General features: G+C 36.3%; 1 non-coding gene across 1 annotated transcript; it reads left to right on the forward strand.

The window, feature by feature from the left end:
- Window positions 1-7,833: 7,833 nt before the first annotated feature.
- Window positions 7,834-7,940, forward strand: LOC126082301 (U6 spliceosomal RNA). Its single transcript, XR_007518538.1, has one exon. It is a non-coding gene; the product is annotated as a U6 spliceosomal RNA (small nuclear RNA).
- The last annotated feature ends 814 nt before the right edge of the window (window positions 7,941-8,754 follow it).

Here is an 8,754-nt window from a genome sequence, read left to right on the forward strand (position 1 = left end):
TCCATCCTACAGGGTCACTATGAGTAGGAATCGACTCGACGGCAGTGGGTTTTTTAAAAAATGGTTAAGCACTTGCTGTTAACTGAAAGGTTGGCAGTTCAAACCCACAATTGGCTCCAAGGGAGAGAAGACCTGGAGATCTTTTCCCAAAAAGGTTAAAGCCTAGGAAACCCTATGGGGCAGTACCACTCTGTCCTATAGTGTTGCCTTGAGTTGGAATTGACTTGATGACACACAACAATAACAGATATGCACAGAAATGCGTAATAGTCTAAGACCAGCATCAGAGCCCTACAGAGAGAGAGACTACCATCAGAAAGTGAAAGAGATGTCTTCTGGGGGTCTCTGACAGGGAAGTAAGAACACAAGCAGCAATACCTGAGTACACCTGTAACAGCCTTTTCCCTATTTTGCAAGAGAACATTCAGAACATTGCATAGGTTTAGCATCCCAGAGGCCTATAATGTCTTGCCTTCATAGGCGCATAGTGTATCCTGGACACAGCAGTACTAAGATATTATTCATCAGGAGATGGTGGTAGGCTGAATAGGAAGTGGTCCATGAAAAGTGGAGATAGTGGTACCCAGCAGCTGCCTAAAGGACAAAAGACAGTATGACACAATTTTCAAAGAATATTTAAGGGTTGCTCTACCTGTTTTTCTACATGTAGCTGATTTGGCAAAGGCCAGTGATATTTATTTTAGAATAGTTAATATTGGTCCATCTGAAATTTGTTTTATATGTTGTTGTTGTTGTTGTTAGGTGCCATCGAGTTGGTTCCAACTCATAGCAACCCTGTATACAACAGAACAAAACTCTGCCCAGTCCTATGCCATCCTCACAATCATTGCTATGAGTCCATTGTTGCAGCCACTGTGTCAGTCCATCTCATTGGGGGCATTCCTCTTTTTCACGGGCTGTCTACTTTACCAAGTATGATGTCCTTCTCCAGGAACTGGTCCCTCCTGATAACATGTCCAGTATGTGAGATGTAGTCTCACCATCCTTGATTCTAAGGAGCATTCTGACTGTACTTCTTCCAAGATAGATTTGTTTGTTTTTTGACAGTCTATTGTATATTCAATATTCTTCACCAATACCATAATTCGAAAGCATCAATTTATCTTCGGTCTTCCTTACTCATCATCCAGCATTTGCATGCATATGAAGCAATTGAAAATGCCAAGGCTTGGGTCAGGCTCACCTTAGTCTTCCAAAATTTTTTTGAGGTCTTTAAAGTGACATCTTTGCTTTTCAACATTTTAAAGAGGTCTTTTGCAGCAGATACTCCCAATGCAATGCATCTTTTGATTTCTTGACTGCTGTTTCCATGGGTGTTGATTTTGGATTCAAGTGAAACGAAATCTTTGTCAACTTCAATCTTTTCTTCATGTACCATGATATTACTTATTTGTTCAGTTGTGAGGATTTATATACATATACCCCAATAACCCAGTGCAATATATAAAATATTGTGTTTTAATATTTGAAGAGCTTCAATTTACTACCTCTCCTTGGTGTAGCAGAAACAACTTGGCTTTCACTAATGCCTGTATCCTCTTTTCCCTGGCATACAGCTACAGTACATTTCCGAGCCTTCCTTTCATTAGGCGTAATCAGTGAGATGAGGGACGAAGTGTTATCCATGCTTCCAGGCTCGGCATATAACATCTCCAGCATGATCATTTAAACTATCTGATGACTAGATACAGAACAACCTTTACAAGTCGCTGAGTCCTAGTGATTGTGAAAGACACAGAGTTGAAAGACCTGTATCCCTGAATGTCAACGTAAAAAGCTGCCTACCAACCAGGAACATCTGCATTAGGCTTGAGTAACAAAGAAACTTCTATTGTACTAAGCCACTGGGCGTTACTTACCCTAACAAGTAAATCAGACTTCGGTTCAATTACATTGGACAGTCATCAGGAAAGAAGAATCACTATAGAAGGACATTGTGCTTGGTAGAAGGTCAGTAAAAACAAGGGAAAGACTCAGTAAGATGAATTCATACAGTAATCACAGCAATGGACTCAAACATGCCAACAATCATAAAGATGGCTCAGAACCCTGTTACCTCTTCATTCTGTTATACAGAAGGTCCCCGTGAGTTGGAGCAAACTCAATGGCAACTAACAACAACAGTCAACTAAATAATCTGAAATTCCATCTCTTCACCTCTTTTCAATGATTATCTGAGTCTATGTAAATAAGGAAAAATAACAACCAGAGTTGGCTGAAATGAGAAACCACAAGCAGTCTCTGTTCACAAGTAAGTAGCTATTTGATCTGCCCCAGAACCATCATTATTTCAATCTTTGCATTATCTACCTGAGAAATAGCAAAAGGACTGTGTCATATTCGTTCCCTGTCTGAAAGAAAGTAGACATGCTCAAACTTCCATGGCCATTTCAGCAGTATTGTTTAAAAAAAAAAAAAAATCACTGCACACTCACAAATCTGTACTTTTCGTCCTAAAATAGGGTGTTGACCTCAAACAAAAACAGGTTTAGGCTACATCTACATGGGTGACCATGTGTGGCATAAAATAGATTTTCCAGCATGCGTTTATTTGGCAATGACTTAAAAGTGCAACCAGATGTTTTCATGGAGAACAGCTCTTTTAGCCACAAATGTTTCCAATTTAAATACATTTGTTTTGATTCTATTTGCTGCAGATGGAAAACATCCATTTTCCTTCTTTCCAGTGGGGATAGACAGTAAACATTGGCAAATCTCATCGAGAATGATTACCAGCGTAGACAAAACTTCACTGAGAGCAGTGTTTCCATAAGGAGAATTTTTAAAAGACAATTTTGCATTTTAAACAGGTTGGCTCTTTTAAGACTACTTTTTTACTCTAATTTGTACCATAAGTCTTAAACATCTGTGTATGTTTGATCCCAGGGAACTACCTTACTTTTAATTGATAAGTCAGATGGATCTATTCAGAATGACAGCATGGCTTCTGGGTGTGCCATCAATAGCTACTGCAGGGAGATATTCAAGATTTTCTTATCAGATTGGGGATTATGTAGAGTTCTTTATCAAGTTCACTTATAGCTAGCAGATTGAAAAATAACATGAATTTTTAATGCCATTATAAAAAACCGAACTTACTGCCGTCAAGTTGATTCCGACTCGTAGTTACCCTGTAGGACAGAGTAGAACTGCCCGATAGAGTTTCCAAGGAGCGTTTGGTGGATTTGAACTGCCTACATTTTGGTTAGCGGACGTAGCTCTTAACCACTACACCACCAGGGTTTCTTAGTTATAGAAAACAGAAAAGGTTTTCTGAATCTTTTCAAGAACAAACTAATGTGCATGTGATAAAGTATAAAAACGATCTTGGCAAGTTTATAGATTTCTGTTTTAAGAACCTGGGAGTTATAATTTAACTCATAAAATACAATGTTTTCTTTAACCAGATTATCCTTAACATTTGCTGCTTTTGTTTAACTTTATGGTTTGTAAGGAGGTTCTTGAAAGATGTTAAAAAAAAAAAAAAGTTTTAGATATTAAAATGAATAAAAAATCCAAATACTATTTTTAGGAGTAAAAATTATAATTTTTATTTTTTCCCTCAAAGAGATCAATCTCTGTTAGCCAGAATATAATACTTCCATAGACTGACAACTGTGGTATACAAATATTATTTAAAAAAAAAAAAACAGAGCATTTTAAAAGGTGTTAAAATACTAAAATGAATATTAATTTTTCTTAGTCATTACGTTGATGCAAGAAGCATTGCCTGTTTTTTCTTTTTTTGCCCACTATGTCTTCCCAATAGTGAGCAAAAAAAAAAAGAAAAAAACAGGCAGTGCTTCTTCCATCAACGTAATGACTAAGAAAAATTAATATTCATTTTAGTATTTTAACACCTTTTAAAATGCTCTATATTTTTTTAAATAATATTTGCCTGTGTTTTCTTTTTTTGCCCACTATGTCTTCCCAATAGTGGGCAAAAAAAAAGAAAAAACAGGCAGTGCTTCTTGCATCAACGTAATGACTAAGAAAAATTAATATTCATTTTAGTACTTTAACACCTTTTAAAATGCTCTATATTTTTTTAAATAATATTTGTATGTCTTCCTAATGGAAACCCTGGTGGCGCAGTGGTTAAGTGCTACAGCTGCTAACCAAGAGGTCAGCAGTTCAAATCCGTCAGGTGCTCCTTGGCAACTCTGTGGGGCAGTTCTACTCTGTCCTGTAGGGTCGCTATGAGTCGGAATCGACTCGACAACAGTGGGTTTGGTTTTGGTTTTGGTCTTCCCAATTTCAAGTGTTTTCATTTCAGGTCCCATTCTTTGTGCAAAGTATTAATATCTATGTTATTCAGTTTTTCCTTCCTGGTAGCATTAATCTTTATTTGTTAGATATCTTTTGAGTACTCTCTTCTGACAATGATTTTACATGGACGTTTCAGCAAAGTTCATGATCCTCAAAGTTACTTCATCCACAACTTACCCCATATTAATGACTTGTTTTTGCCACCCGGTATATGGCTGCTTTGGCCTCATTTACAGGACATTGGTCTCATGAATGGCTACCTAATGGGGGAAATCCGGGATTCCCCCTAGATCCCAGCCGGTATCTCATTTTAGATCCTGGCCCTATTTCAAAATCTCTTCAGTGGCTCTCCCAGTGTGATATCCCTGGGGAAATTTTTATTTTGCCTGAACACAGAGCTGGATAAGGCCGTGAGAATGTGAAATAGTCATAGACTGTCTAAATGATGCATTGGAATTGATGGTTGGCTCGGAGAAATATAAATTAAAAGGCACTTTTTAGCCACAGAATGAAATGGATATTGAAGAAATTATCTGGTGTTATTCAGCAAAGTAAAAATCTACACTTTCCCATTTATATATCCTTTCTTAATAGCAAAATTCTGTTTTATTTGCAAATATTATTGATAAATAACAAATATTTTCACTTTCCTATTACCTCAATCTGATATAATATATATGAGGGCAATTACTAATGTAGAATAAAAGAATATCCCTTCTGGTCTTAGAAGCTTGTGAGTGGCCCTCTAAGATACTCCACTGGTCTCTCCCCATCTGGAGCAAGGGAGAATGAAGAAAACCAAAGACACAAGGGAAAGATTAGTTCAAAGGACTAATGGATCGATCACATGTACCACAGACTCCACCAGGCTGACAGCACAATTAGATGGTACCCAGCTACCACCACTGGCTGCCTTGACATCGATCACAATAGAGGGTCCTGGACTGAGATGGAGAAAAATGTAGAACAAAGTTCTAACAGGGACTGGGAAACTCCGAGAGTATGACCCACAGACATTCAGTAAAGAATTCACTTCAGAAGTTCACCCTTCAGCCAAAGATTAGACAGGCCCATAAAACAAAATGAAACTAAATGGGCACACCAGCCCAGGGGTGAGGACTAGAAGGAGGAGGGGACAGGAAAACTGGCAATAGGGAATTCAAGGTCAAGAAGGGAGAGTGTTGACATGTCGTGGGGTTGTTAACCAATGTCACAAAACAATGTGTGTACTAATTGTTTAATAAGAAGCTAGTTTATTTTGTAAACCTTCATCTAAAGTACAATAAAAAAAAAAAAAAAGAATATCCCTTTCTTTCACTCTGGGTAAATATATGATTCTATAAGCTATATTTAATTAAGAAATTCTAAAGATCTAAATTTTTTTCTAGAAAAGTTTGTATTTTAATAGCATTATAAAGCACTGTTAATGGGAAGAATTTATATTTTCATAAAATGTTATTCTTCCCTTTAGAATCTGTTGATAACTCTTGGAACATTTATCTTGGATTCAGTAATAGTGTTTTTTTTTTTTTCTGTGTGTATAGTAAAATTACTTACTTTGCCTATTTTTACATAAGATTTAGCATGTTTTCTAGTACAAGAAACTTCTTCCTAATCATAATCAGCTTGATACGTACTGTTTAAACTTACAAGAGAATGAAAACAAAACACGAAAATAATCAACATAAAAATGCTATTTTGTAATGTTTCTTAAGGTAAAATCAAATTAAGAAGACTATAGAAAAAAATTGAATGCATAATTTAAATTATTTTCCAAATGTCATAAGAATATAAAAAATTAGTCCATAAAATTTTCTTGTTATCTTTATGATTTTTAAATCAGTTTCCAGAAGACAAATAACAGGACTTTGCTCAAATAACCACTGTTTCATTGTCATTTGTTGTCCTATTCTGAAAATGTATTTTGTATCTGAAAACTTAAGAGCTTCAAAACTGGCTCAATTATATGAAAGTGTCTTTAAAACTTCCCAGGTCAACGAGACTCATAAATAAAGTTACTGTCCAGTGAATTAAATTTTTCTAAGAATATTTACTTTCCCTAATTTTGCACACATTTAAAAATAGATTGGAATGGGTTTTAAACTTTCTGAATCTACTTATATAGTTTTTGTTTATTCTCATAAATACTTTTGTGCTCCGCAATGGTTTTTTTTTTTTTTTTAATTTGAGAAATTCGAGAGAATCAAATTGATACTTTTTAGCTACAAATGTAGGCAAAGTGTAGGTAAATGATACTATAATGATTATTTGCAGTTCAATAACCTCCAAAGAGCACAGATGTTGAAAATCAGTGTTTCATGCTCTGTGAAAATGAAAATAACTAAATTTTAGGAATTTCAAATAGGAGTCATACTGTGACATCATTTTCCTTTTTACTAAATTTAGAAAGTTGTTGTTGAAATATATGGTGCAACAAAGACTAAGATGATAAATGTAGTAAACAACAGTTTCCTTTCATAAATTACCTCATGGGCCTATGGGGAATTACCAGCCTCTAAAAAAAAAAAATTTCATCTGTTATATGGTGACTAACACTGAGCAATCAAATCAGAAGACTTTGATTCAGTAACATTGAGTAACTATAATGAAGTTAAATCTCCCTATAACAACTCAATGTTAGTCCATGAAAAGCATGGTCCTATAATATTGGAACATTTGGCTTTGAAAATCATTTAATAAATCTTTAACACAATTCATTGTAATCTGTGGAAATTTAGGGTCCCTTTTTAAAAAAAAAAAAAATTTTTTTTTTTTTTTTACTACCATCTTAAAGAATTACTTAAAATTCAATATATCAGGAACTATGAACCAAAAAAAATTGGTACTTGTTTATTTTAGCCCATAATGTAAATAAGGCCAGAACAAAGAGTCAAAAGAACAACTGAAGAGTAGAAACTTTAAAAAAGTTTAAGCACTTGCTTTATGACTAATCTCCTTAGTTACTGACTTGTATGTATATTTGTGCATGTTAAACTTTGGATAAAACGAGGTTAAATTAGTGTGACAGCTATTGAGTGGTAACCTTGGAGTAATCAAAAAAACAAGCCAAACGCGTTGCCATGGAGCCGATTCCGCCTCATGGTGACCCCTTGTGCACAGAGCAGAGCTGCGCTCCACAGGGTTTCAAAGCTCTGACCTTTTGGAGGCAGGTCTCCAGTGCTTTCTTCTGAGGCACCTGGCTAAAATCTGGCTTCAACCTCCAGCAGCCTGGATTCCAATACTGCTCTAATATTTACAACCCAATTCTGTGTTTTTTGGCAAGTTAGTTAATTTTTCTAAGACTTGGCTTCATTTTTTACAAAGCAGGGATAATAAGAATGACAAAAAGTTAGTTAATTAATTCATGCAAAGCTCTTACTACAGGACTAGGAGCCTAGTAAACATTTATCAAAGGCAAATAGTACTGTTTTTATCTTTACAACCACAGTGATAATTTTTTTAAACAACTTCCACATATTTTTGTATTGAGTAGACATACATAAGAACATAGAGAATATAATATATATAAGAATATAATAGAAAGTGCTCACTTTGGCAGCACATATACTAAAATTGGAGTCATACAGAGAAGATTAGAATGGCCCCTGCTCAAGGATGACATGCAAATTCATGAAGCGTTCCATATTTTTGAGGGAAAAACTCTAACTAGACAATAGATAAATGGTAACTTTGGTGAAGGGTAAGACGCTACACAATACTGGGGAAGCCAGCGCAACTTGACCAAAGTAGGGTCATGGAAGCTTCACTCCCTGAGGGACTGAATTACTGGGCTGAGGTCTGGGGACGATTCTCTTGGGAAACGTCTAGCTCAATTGGCATAACAAAGTTTATAAAGAAAATGTTCTACATCCTACTTTGGTGGGTAGCGTCTGGGGTCTTAAAAGCTTGTGACCAGCCCTCTAAGATACTCCACTGGTCTTACCCTGTCTGAATCAAGGAAGAATGAAGTAAAGACACAAGGAAAAGATTAGCCCAAAGGACTAACGGACCACAAGTACCACAGCCTACACCTGAGTCTAGCACAACTAGATGGTGCCCAGCTACCACCACCAACAGCTCTGAGAGGGATCACAATAGAGGGTCCCAGACAGAGCTAGAAAAAAATGTAGAACAAAAAAAGACCAGACTTGGTGGTCTGACAGAGGCTGGAGAAACCCTGAGAGTATGGCCTCTGACACGCTTTTAACCCAGTACTGAAGTCACTCCTGAGGTTCACCCTGCAGCCAAAGATTAGACAGACCCATAAAACAAAATGAGACTAAATGGGCACACCAACCCAGGGGCAAGAACAAGAAGGCAGGAGGGAACAGGAAAGCTGGTAATGGGGAAGCCAAGGTCAAGAAGGGGGAGCGTTGATACATTGTGGGGTTGGCAACCAATGTCACAAAACAGTGTGTGTATTAATTGTTTAATGAGAAGGTAATTTGCTCTGTAAATCATCAA

This window comes from Elephas maximus, chromosome 8 (genome assembly GCF_024166365.1).
Source record: "Elephas maximus indicus isolate mEleMax1 chromosome 8, mEleMax1 primary haplotype, whole genome shotgun sequence".
Classification (NCBI taxonomy): Eukaryota; Metazoa; Chordata; class Mammalia; order Proboscidea; family Elephantidae; genus Elephas; species Elephas maximus.